General features: G+C 43.2%; 1 protein-coding gene across 1 annotated transcript in view; it reads right to left on the reverse strand.

Moving 5' to 3' along the window:
- Positions 1-12,162, reverse strand: part of LOC137541109 (tubulin-specific chaperone D-like) — a 1,052,576-nt gene that overhangs the window by 421,467 nt on the left and 618,947 nt on the right. The gene's annotated exons all lie outside the window — the stretch shown is intronic.

The following is a 12,162-nucleotide window of genomic DNA, read 5'->3' on the forward strand; positions in this document are numbered from 1 at the left end:
AAACAACTGAAACAAAGAGCTAAGAGCAGTTTAGCAGCAAACTTTGTGAAAAGTCACATTTGTGACAGTCTCAAAACTTTTGGCTAGGACTGTATACATAGTATATACTCTATATTCATACATTATATAATTACACAATCATGTATTGTATATACATACTCCATACAGATATTGTATATATAAACATGCATTGTGTATGCATAGAATATACACACACAATATATACAAACATTGCGTATTCATAGTATATACACATGTACAAACATGTATTGTGTGTATACATCGTATATAAACACATAATACACACTAACATGTATTGAGTATACACACAAAATATACAAACGTATTGTGTATACATAGTATATATACTCTAACATGTATTGTGTTTGCATAGTATATCCAAACACGTATTGTGTGTACGTAGTATATACACTAACATGTATTGAGTATACATAGTATTTATTTTGTATACATACTCACAATATATACAAACGTATTGTATATACACCAACATGTAATGTGTAAATAAACTATATTAATAAATTATATAAACATGTACTGTGTATACATAGTATATACAAATATGTATTGTGTATGCATAATACACACACTATATACAAACATTGTGTATTCATAATATATACACATACATGTACAAACATTTGTGTGTATACAAAGTATAAACACCAGATACACTAACATGTATTGTGTATACACACACAGAATTTACAAATGTATTATGTACACAGTGTGCGCACACACACACACACACACACACACACACACACACACACACACACACACACAGTGTATACATAGTATATCTATATTCATACATTAAACAAACATGTATTGTTTATACATACTATACATATTGTGTACTCATGCATAATATAAACACACTCAAAAATATTATGTTGGCATTTGTAACTTAATCATTCTATATTTTGGACATTTACATAAATACATACAAAATTACTTTCATCAAAAAAATAAAAAAAAATAATAAATTGGAATGAACAGATGAAAAAAATCTATATCAAAAGTTGGTGTGTGTGTGTGGCTATAGGCTTCCTCACATCCTGTCTCTTCATGTAATCCAAGACACACTCCATGTGGAGATCAGGGCTCTGTGGGGGCCATCCCATCACTTCCAGGACTTCATTACGCTGAATATACTTCTTACTCACTTTGGCTGTGTGTTTGGGGTTATATTCCTGCTGTAGATTACATTTCAGGCCAATCATACGCCTTTCTTTCTGATGTTAAAGGAGAACAAAATTATGCAGAAAATCTTGCATGCAAGCACATCCAAACCAAAATACACGTCAAATTGTGCACTGGAGAAAAAAAAAAAAAACCCCATTGGAGGAGGAGGTGCAACACAGACAAAAAAGATAAATAACTCAAAATAGGAACATTGTCACCCAAAGGATTAAAAAATGTTTTTGATCCCATCCATCTGACTTAAAGGAATCATCAGGGGAAAAAAACAAAACAAAAAAAAAAGTGTTGTTCACCTGGGGCTCTCTCTAGCCCTTTGCAACCGACTGTGCCACGCCAACTGATCCGCTTCTCTCCACTGCCGTCCCAGACTCCCCGCACAGTGCAGAGGACGACCTCAATGTCATCCTTCCTGCACCTGCGTGAAGCGTCGCTGTCAATCATGGCCACATTGTCCGCGGTGCACAGGGCAGGCACAGTAGTTCTGCACCGTGCGGAGAGCACAGGACAGCGGCGGAGAGTGGAGCGGTTGGTGTGGGACAATCGGCTGCAAGGGGCTGGAGAAAGCCCCAGGTGAGTAACACTGAATTTTTTTTTTTTGCCTGAATATTCCTTTAAGTGAAGATGAGGAAGTCTTTAAAAAAGGTGGCCACTTATGGTACAATTTGCCAAACTATTGTTCACAAATAATCTTCACATGAACATTTGGAAATGCTACCTTGGGACCACTAAGACAAAAACCTGACCAGTTTTATCAGATTGACAGAATCCTTAAAAAAAAAAAAAAAAGTCATTAATCTGATCAGATTGGTTGTGAGATTTTTGTCCATTAGTAGTGCCAAACAATCATTTCCAGTCATTCATATGAGGAATTGTTTGTAAACAAATTGTATCATTAGGGGCCTTACCTAGTAGATATCACTTTTTGTGCAGTAATTAAAGAGAACCTGTACTGAGTAAAAAAATTTAAAATAAACACGAGGTAACTTCAAATGAACATTGCAAAGTTACCTTGCCATCAGTTCCTCCCCGGAAATATATTAGTTGCTGTCAGTAACATATCAGTTGCTGTCAGTTATAGCTGAGAGGAAACCTGATGTACCAGGTAATGTTCGTGTTTCCCTATGGCTCAAGTGGGCGATGTTGCAATTTAACTGTGTGCTGACCAGAAAGAGGTTATGGGTAATGGCCATTTTCAAAATGGAGAACGGAGAATTCCCTTGATCACAGTGAACAAATAGGACGCGGGACAGGAGAAAGACACTGAGCAGTAGACTACATGGAAGGCAAGTATGACTTGTGTATATTTATTTTGACTTTTAATTTTCAGTTCAGGTGTTCTTTAAACTTCTTGGATCTACCCAGTGCACACCCCTGAAACCTCTTCTACCCAATTCATCCATCCCCCACCCTTCTGACAGACCAGTAAACATATTTAATATAATGCTAATGGTTCTGAGCTAATACAAAATTATCTTGCTTAGATCTGAGCCAGGTACATACACACACACACACCTTTAAATTATAATTGGCTAATCGCTGACCAATTTTACCACCTCCATGTAGTATGGGGGTAGGAACATACTAGGCAGAATCACATATGCATTTTCCATAGCCGTCGACCCTTAGACCGATTTCACACTGCAAAAAGGCAAGGTGCCCCCGCCGCCAAAAATCAGGCCTTCAGGAGAATACCACATTACTACGCAGTATTCCTCATCTGGCCAAGCAGGAAGTGCACGGAAGCGTATTATAAAAACACACTTCTGCGCTACTACATCGCGTTGGAAAGTTTTTAAAAATACTCACGACGCCATAGACCAGTTATGGCTAACCTTGGCACTCCAGCTGTGACAAAACTACAAATCCCATCAGGCCTCTGCCTCCCCGAGTTATGCTTAGAGCTGTCAGAGTATTGCAATGCCTCATGGGACTTGTAGTTCCACCACAGCCAGAGTGCCAAAATTAGCCATCACTGCCATAGACTAACAACTAACGGGCTGACTCAGGTCACTGCGCTGTAACGTAGTTCTGGACCAGCCTCAGAGCGAGGACTTCCAGGGGACCGCAACGCTGGTAATGCAATTTACCCCATAGGTTTGTACCGGACTGTGGTAGAAGTGCATTCACTTGATGCACCGCCCCAGAGTGAATGGGTCCTTCTACTACATGGAGGTGGAAAACTTGGTCAGTGATTGGCCAAACATAATTGAAAGTGTTTACCAGGCTTCACTGGTCAGCATAATAATGAATGGCATCTGTATCACATCTGGCATCCATTTTCCATGCACTGCAATAATCCTTCATACACCAAAGGGAATGAGATTTTCACCACTTCCCATTCCTGAGCTTTTACTTCATGGCCCACATGCAATTCACTTTCTCCTAGGTGAGATTTTTACACCTTGCTATAAAAACGGAAAATTGTATACTCACCTAACGGTAATTTTCTTTTCCATGTGCATCCATGGCAGCATACTGTGATACAAGTCTGAAGAGTCTGTGTGAATGACTGGCTGTTAGGTAAGAAACACATTAGCAAGCTAGTCAGTAGGTAGAGAGGACATATTTTGCATCTTTTAGTAGTGATGGACCATTCTCCATAGCAAACCGTTGTCAAAGTAAAGATTATTGCAAGTTATAAAAACATGCTGATCACGCGGTGATCACGGGGGATGAATTATACTTCCACGTTGTGGATAGGCCGAAGGCCGAACATACCCAGTCACAACAAGTACTGAGCACGTGATATGGTTATATAACATTGTGTTGCAATGAATGAACTGTTTCAGGGAATGCACGACTTAACCAGAACTAGTTCTGTTTATGAAAATATTGACTATAAGTCATCCAATCGTAGTGAAGCTCATGCCTGTGCATCCCCAGGATGCAATAGGGAAAATGGGTGGAGCTATGAGTATAAGAAAGAGAGATTTCCCTTGCTTTGATGGGACTCTCCACTACTGACGAGTTGTGTGATGTTGTGTATGCGCTGCCTCCTGACGATCGCTGGTCCCCCGATACGGAGTGATGATGCAATATCCGGTAATGTATTGATTCTTTACTCTATTACTTATCCATGATTCACTGCTATACCTGTAAATAATGTAAATAATTGAATAAATATCCTAACAGTGTGAAGTCGTAAGCTATGTATTTACCTAGTCTGTGTGCTAGTGTGAGTCGAGTGTGAGGCCTTAGCAACGCCAAAAACATAGCATTACACATACATATGGAGTTAAGCCCCACCCCTACCAATTAACAGGACCTTAGCTATAAAAGAAACGAAAAGCGGGAAATCCCTATGCTGCCATGGATGCACATGGAAAGGAAAATTACCGTTAGGTGAGTATACAATTTTCCGTTTTCCATATGCCTCCATGGCAGCATACATATGGGATTTAACTAGCAGAAAAAAAAAAGTAAGGGTTTAACAGATTCAAATAACTTTCTTTCTAAACTGAAGCGGAGGCTGCTGGATTGACTCTGAAATGGGCAATGAAAGTATGGACAGAGGACCAGTTGGCAGCCTGGTGAATCTTTGCCCGGATAGCGAAGGTGGCACAGGGGACAGCTGAGAAGAGTGCACTGTGATGCCACCCAGAGGGACAAGGTCAAAAACCCTGATAATAGGCTAGCCTTAATAAAAGGCTTTGTTGATTCATTTGAGCCATGTAGAGATCTTTTGAGTTTGAGGTTAGCTGGCTCTTTCTCAGACCTGATCGAATTATGAAGAGCTGTTCTGATTTCCTGAAGCTGCCTTGTTACATTCACATAGGCTCTAAGTGTTCTTGCAACATCTAGAACATGCAGATCAGAGGAATTTGTATCCATAAAAGATGGCACTGTACGATCCTGATTAAAGGGAAGCCCGGAAGTGAAGTGCTGTAGTGATCTCAAAACTACTGAGTAGAATGTCAAGAATGAGCTCCTAGATCCTGGAGCTCGGAAACTCTTCTGTCCGAAGAGATAGCGACTAGAGGCATAGTTCTTAAGGTTAAGTCTCATCTTCTGCAGTCTTCCACTGGGTCAAAAAGAGGTTTTGCTAACTGAGAACCTGCGCAGTTCCCACTCTGGAAAAAGGTTGCAATTAGGATGCTTGTTTTTGGTGGCAGCCTTCATAAATTGCACTATTAGAAGGTGAGAGATCCAGCAGTGATCCGTTAAAGCAGAGCTAGCAGAAACCTGCACTTTGAGAGTGCGAGCCAATTGTTTTTCTAGGCCAATCTGGAGGAAACTAAGAATATGTTGTGCAGTGCAGTTTCTAGGCTAAAATTTACCCAGGGCGAGGGTTTAAAAATTGCGCCCCCCCCCGAGCAAGGTATGGGTGCCCGCAGTGGCGTAGCTAAGGAGCGGTGGGCCCCGATGCAAGTTTTACAATGGGGCCCCCCCAAGCACTCTATACGTAACAATTGATACGGCGCACCAAAACCTGCCAAGGGCAACTACAGTGTCTGAGGTGCAAGAAAAGGATGGGAAACAGTTTGTTAAGGATTACCACTATTCAAAGTATCTATTGTAGTTATTATTATGAGCAAAGGACCAATAGAGAGCTAATACTGTGGTTGAGGTAGGGCCCTTCGGGGCCCCTCTGGCCCAAGGGCCCCGATGCGGTCGCTACCTCTGCAACCCCTATTGCTACGCCCCTGGGTGCCCGCAGTATAGGTTAGCCAAGTCTAGTTGCACTTAGTATAGGTCCCCCCAGTATAGGTAGCCAAGAATAAGTACCCCAGTATAGGTAGCCAGGCATAGGTGAGCCAGTATAGTTGCCCCCGCTATAGGTTAGCCAGGTAGGTGCCTCCAATATAGGTAGCCAGTATAGTTGCCCCCAGTATAGGTTAGATAGGCAGGCGCCCCCGGTATAAGTTAGATAGGTAGGTGCTCCAGTACAGGTTAGCTAGGTGGGTGCCTCTAATATAAGTAGCCAGAATAGTTGCCCCCAGCATAGGTTAGATAAGTAGGTGCCCCCCAGTATAGGTTATTTAGGTAGGTGCCTGCAATATAGGTAGCCAGTATAGTTGCCACCTGTATAGGCTAGCTAGGTAGGTGCCCCCAATACAGGTTAGATAAGTGCCCCCAGTATAGGTTAGATAGGTAGCTGCCCCCCAGTATAGGTTAGATAGGTAGCTGCCCCCCCCCAGTATAGGTTAGATAGGTAGGTGCCCCTCAGTGTAGGTTAGATAGGTAGGTGCCCCTCAGTATAGGTTAGATTAGGTAGCTGCCCCCCGGTGTAGGTAGATAGATAGCTGCCCCCCCCCCATGTAGGTTACATTATGTAGCTGCCCCCCAGTGTAGGTTAGATAGGTAGCTGCCCCCCAGCGTAGGTTAGATTAGGTAGCTGCCTCCAGTATAGGTTAGAGATAGGTAGGTGCCCCCCAGCGTAGGTTAGATTAGGAAGCTGCCCCCAGTATAGGTAAGATAGGTAGCTGCCCCCCCAGTGTAGGTTAGATTAGGTAGGTGCTCCCCAGTGTAGGTTAGATTAGGTAGGTGCCCCCCAGCGTAGGTTAGATAGGCAGCTGCCCCCCAGCGTAGGTTAGATTAGGTAGGTGCCCCCAGGATAGGTTAGATAGGTAGCTGTCCCCAATAATGGAGGGGGGAGCCGCGGGGAGGGCAGCCCGACCTCTCCCGGGCGCCCTCCGTGCTCCCCCCTCAGATGCAGAGTCCGTGAGCAGGCAGGGAAGCGCTGTTTACAACTCACCTGCCTGGCTCCAAGCGCTGCTCTCTCGCCGCTGGTCTGTCTCCTCTCTCTGTACGTACTGATACACGCTGCTTCCTGTAGCCGGAAGCCGCGTGTATCAGTACGTATACAGAGAGAGGAGACAGACCAGCGGCGAGAGAGCAGCGCTTGGAGCCAGGCAGGTGAGTTGTAAACAGCGCTTCCCTGCCTGCTCACGGACTCTGCATCTGAGGGGGGAGCACGAAGGGCGCCCGGGAGAGGAGAGGGAGGGAGAGGTCGGGCTACCCTCCCCGCGGCTCCGGCTCCCACCTCCGTTATAGCGCCCTCCTCCCAACAGCACCCCGGGCGGCCGCACGCTCCGCACGGGGCAAGAAACGGGCCTGATGTTGTGCTGGTGGAGCCATTGGATCAAAATTATTTACCAGAGCAATTGAGAAAAAACAATTTTCCAGTTTGTGGTAGTTTTCCTTGCTTTTAGCAGTGTGTTTATCAATGATTCTGAGTTTACCAGGTCTCTAAGCTTCCTCCCACAATCCTTAAGCCATTAAATTAAGGGATTGAAGAGACAGATGATAAATCGAGTCCTGGGACAGGGGGTTTGGTCTGACTGGAAGAGGAATAGAAGGTTCCAACTTCAGGCTCCAAATTAGAGGGACTCATGGCTGGCATGGCCAAAATGGACCCACTTCCAGGAGTACCACTTGTTCTAGGAGCAGTCTCCTCAGAATTTTGAAGATAAGTGGAGTTGGAGGAAAAAAAACAGACCATTCAAAAATTTCAGGTGTTGCCAGAGCACCCTGAGCCTTTGAATGTGGGGGCAAACCTCATCGAGCTGGCATTTAGTTGATGTAGGTTGCCATCAGGTCCACCTACCCAATGGTCACAGATCACTCTGGATATATTTTATTGAGTGGCCACAAGCTATTGCCTCAGTCCCCTTAATTGAGAAAATCTGCCGCAGAGTTCTGAGGCCCTATTAGATTAACTGCCATGATGCTGCAGAGATTGCTCTCTGCACTGGAGATAATATTGCTGACCTCTAACAGACTCCTTGTGTCCCTCTGCTACCTGATATCAAAGACTGACATCTTATCCCAGTGATGGCTGAAGGTCTGAAGCACCTTATAATCCACCCTGTGTTTGAGTGTATTTGCAGGGATCGATCAGCTTTGTTGTGACTATTTTACCTAGGCTAATACGACCTGTAGGACATGTCAAACCATGCTTGCATATTTACAAGTTATGGGTGAACGATTGGTTAATAGTTGTTGAGCTTGTGTTTAGCCACCACCGCAGACAGTCATCGTGGGAGTGAGAAGGATGGTCTGAGAGTAACTGGTGGTTTCATTGATGGAGAAACCCTAGTTGGAATGGGCAGATGTGCCATTGAACCCATTTGACCATCTGGATTGTAGATGACGAAGTGCCCAGGAGGTGTATACAACACCTTGATTAATGAATATAGTATGATAATCAGCACTCACGAACTTTTGGCAGCAATTTTCTCATCTGGTTACTGCATTGGATATAGATTGGAATCTTGCTCCCGGAAAGATTAGATCCTCAGAAGGAGTGAGGTGGCTCTCCTCCTTGTTTGTTAACCAGCCAAAGACAGACAGTGTTTGAAGAAGAATCTGTTGCTAACACAGTAGAGCCTTGGGATCTGAGGCTAGCAACAAAAGATTGTCTAAATAGTGATAAAGTCCTAACTTTGCTTTCTCAACTGAGCCACCAGACACACTAGTAGCAAAAAAGGTTGTCATGGCTGTGATAATGTCGAGAAGGAGGATGGTTACTGGAGAAGAATGTTACCAACTGCATGGTGGAAAGAAGTTTAAAATAATGAATGTATCTGCCAAGTCTATTGAATATATTCAGTTCTGTAAGGGAATGGCTGGTCCATTCATTTGTTGTAACTCCATCTTGAATGTTTTCAGAAAGATGAAGATTTAGGAATTTCAGATCCAGTACTGAACGCAGATCACCTGACTTCTTTACAATGAAGAGAGGAGAGTAGACTTCCTGAAAGCACTCCTCTTCTGTAAGCAACATAACAACCATTTTCTGCAAGGAGTCATGAATGTAAAAGAGCAGGTCTCTGTAAAGACAAAGTGACTGAGTGGTGGAGTGAACTGTGGCCCACTCGTCCTGTATTGTTTTTGTTCAGATAATATGGAACTGCTGAAGTCTTGCAGCTACTATCTGCACTTCAGAATTGCCAATAGGACTCTGCGCTGACTGCTTTGTGAGCTTATGGAGATTAGCATGTGAAGTTTGCCAATTCCTATGGTCTGGTCTTTCCTTCCGCAATATCTTCTCTTCTTTGGTATAATACCAACCTTGGTTACTGTTGGATGCCAGATCCAACTTGTTACTAAAAAGATTTCTTCCATCAAACAGAATTTTAAACACATTTTGTTGGAAACTGGGATCAGCAGACTAGATTTTTTTTTAAACAGACCAATTCACTGTCATGGCAAAAAGCCTGGCATATTAAGTGGACTGGACAAAATCTATAGCCCCTTCCCTAATAAACTTAGAGACAATATGAAAGTTCTCTAAGTTGCCAGGACAGAATCAGAATCCTTGTCCACTTCCGTGGCAACTGAAGATAGAGCCAGGGCTGGTTTACATGCCCCTCCAGTAGTGGTATACACCATCGTTAAATCTATATCAAGTTTATGGTCTAGGACATTTAAAAAGTAATCAAGACTTAGTCATGTGTCTTGCATGCCATGTAAGGTTGACATGTCCACCATGGAAGCGAACGCTAGGACTGGAGAATTTTCTTGAAGAAAAAGGATGATGTTTGGAAAGTCTGCTTTTTCAGGAAGGACTTTCTCCTTACCTTTTCCCATTGATCTTTATTTGATCTCTTTCAAGACAGGAAAGGTGAATGATAATTATTTCAGACGTTTCTTAGCCTGGAGAAGGGTTTCCTTTTCCCAGTAAATGGCTTCACAGATGGTTTGGATAAAGGAGAAATAGAAACCAGATATCTGTATGCTCACTCTCATTGGATTCCTGCTAAACCATAGATGATTGAGGATATTCAGTATCTTCATTGATTTGCTGGGAGGATGCTTGGGGACCAAAGAGCATACATAGGAGTCTATCGATTCCTGGACAGCCTGCTTTATCATCTTGGATGTGTTCCATCTGGTGGAACTCTGGCTCTTTACCCATCTGGTGGAAACAGATCTACTTCACTGATTTCCCTGGCATGGTTCTGTCACCACAAGCCCAGCAATCTGGGGGGCTATGGTGCCTTTAACTGGGACCTGATCCTCCAGTTCCCAGGCAGATTATTTACCTGCTCCTTGAGCAGGATTCTCTGAGTGATGATATAAAGATCTAAAGCAGGATCTCAAATGAGGACATAAAGAAGTAATGTCCTAGAACTGTGGTGGGAACTTGCCCTCCTTTGTTCTCTTCTTCCTGGGCTTGTATATAAAAAAAGTACAGCCCATTTATGGAAGGTGTGCTCTCTTTTTTGTAGAAAAGCGGAGTCACTTACATGTATGACTCTTACCTATTGACCTTAGAATTATCTGTTTCTGGCACAGTGTGATCCAGAATGCAGTCCAACGAACCGCAAGAGATGAAATAAGTAAGATAAGAGGTACATGAAATATAGCAGAAAAGACAACTTTACTTACGGTAACGTCTTTTCCAGTAGTCAAGAGGACAGCACCCCTGGATGAGACCTGTCTCCCTCCCCCACCGTGGACAGGAACTGAAAAAGAAACAATTTGCATAAGCAATAGGCAGCAGTATAAGAGGCAACCACTTACTTCTCTACCTCAGTTTAATAAACAAGATGACACGGACCATAAAAATAATGCTCATACAAACCTTAAATCCTTCCACCCATAAGGGCGGGTTGTAGGGGTGCTGTCCTCTTGACTACTGGAAAAGACGTTACCGTAAGTAAAGTTGTCTTTCCCAGAACGTCATTCGGACAGCACCCCTGGATGAGACGATATACTAGAGATCAGGCTTTAGGGTGGGACTACTGCTTGCAAAACCTTCCTTCCAAAGGACAAATCTGTGCTCGCAGATACATCCAGTCGGTAATGTTTCACGAAGGTGTTTTTACTTGACCAAGTTGCAGCTCTGCATATCTGATCAATAGAAGCGCCTGCCCTCTCTGCCCATGATGTTGAAATGCCTCTTGTGGAATGAGCCTTGATGGAAGAACCTAATGTCTTTCCCTGTGACTGATATGATAAAGCAATTTCCTGTTTGATCCAACGTGCCAAGGTTGTCTTTGAGGCTTTATTTCCCCTTGTCTTGCCTGAAAATAGAACAAAGATCGCATCAGATCTTCTCCAGGACTTGGTTCTTTCCAAATAAGTTAATAAACATCTTCTAACATCCAGAAAATGCAGTCTTTTCTCCTTATCATTTGAGGGGTTATCACAAAAAGAGGGAATGTAGATCTCCTGGTTCCTGTGAAATGAAGAAACCACCTTAGATAGAAAAGTTGCGTCTGGACGTAATGTTATCCTGTCTTCTGAGATAACACAGTAAGGTTCCCTTATTGATAATGCCTGTAGTTCACTTATTCTCCTTGCTGTAGTTATTGCCAGGAGAAACACGGTCTTCAACGTCAGGAACTTGTTTGAGACCTGAGATAAGGGTTCAAATGGAGTGTCACACAGGCCCTGCAAAACAACATTCAGATCCCAGGAAGGTATTCTTGGTCTTACTGCAGGTTTCAATCTCTTTAAAGCCTGAAAAAAACGAATTATAAAATCGTTCTGTGCTAGCTTTCTCTCTAGAAACACACTTAGTGCTGAGACTTGAACCTTTAGTGTACTAATACTGAGGCCTTTCTTGAAACCGCACTGTAAAAATTCCAACACAGATCTGAGAGAATCTCTATTACATGATCTCTCAGTACACCAATTATTAAATACTCTCCACGCTTTCTGATAAATTACCCTAGTTACTTTCTTCCTACTGTTAAGTAAAGTCTCAGAAAGTTCGTCTGAGAAACCCTTGGACTTTAGGATCTTCCACTCAGATTCCAAGCTGAGAGGTGTAGTAAACTCAGATCCGGATGCAAAACTGGGCCCTGGGATATCAGGTCCGGAGTAAGCGGCAAGATTATCGGCTCTGATATTGCTAGAGACTCAAGCAACGTGAACCATGGTCGTTTGGGCCAAAAGGGGGCAATTAGTATGACCCTCGCTCTGTCCTGGATAATCTTCTTTAACACTCGAGAAAGAAGTGGAATTGGCGGAAACGCATACATT

Source organism: Hyperolius riggenbachi, chromosome 12, assembly GCF_040937935.1.
Source record: "Hyperolius riggenbachi isolate aHypRig1 chromosome 12, aHypRig1.pri, whole genome shotgun sequence".
In the NCBI taxonomy this organism is placed as follows: Eukaryota; Metazoa; Chordata; class Amphibia; order Anura; family Hyperoliidae; genus Hyperolius; species Hyperolius riggenbachi.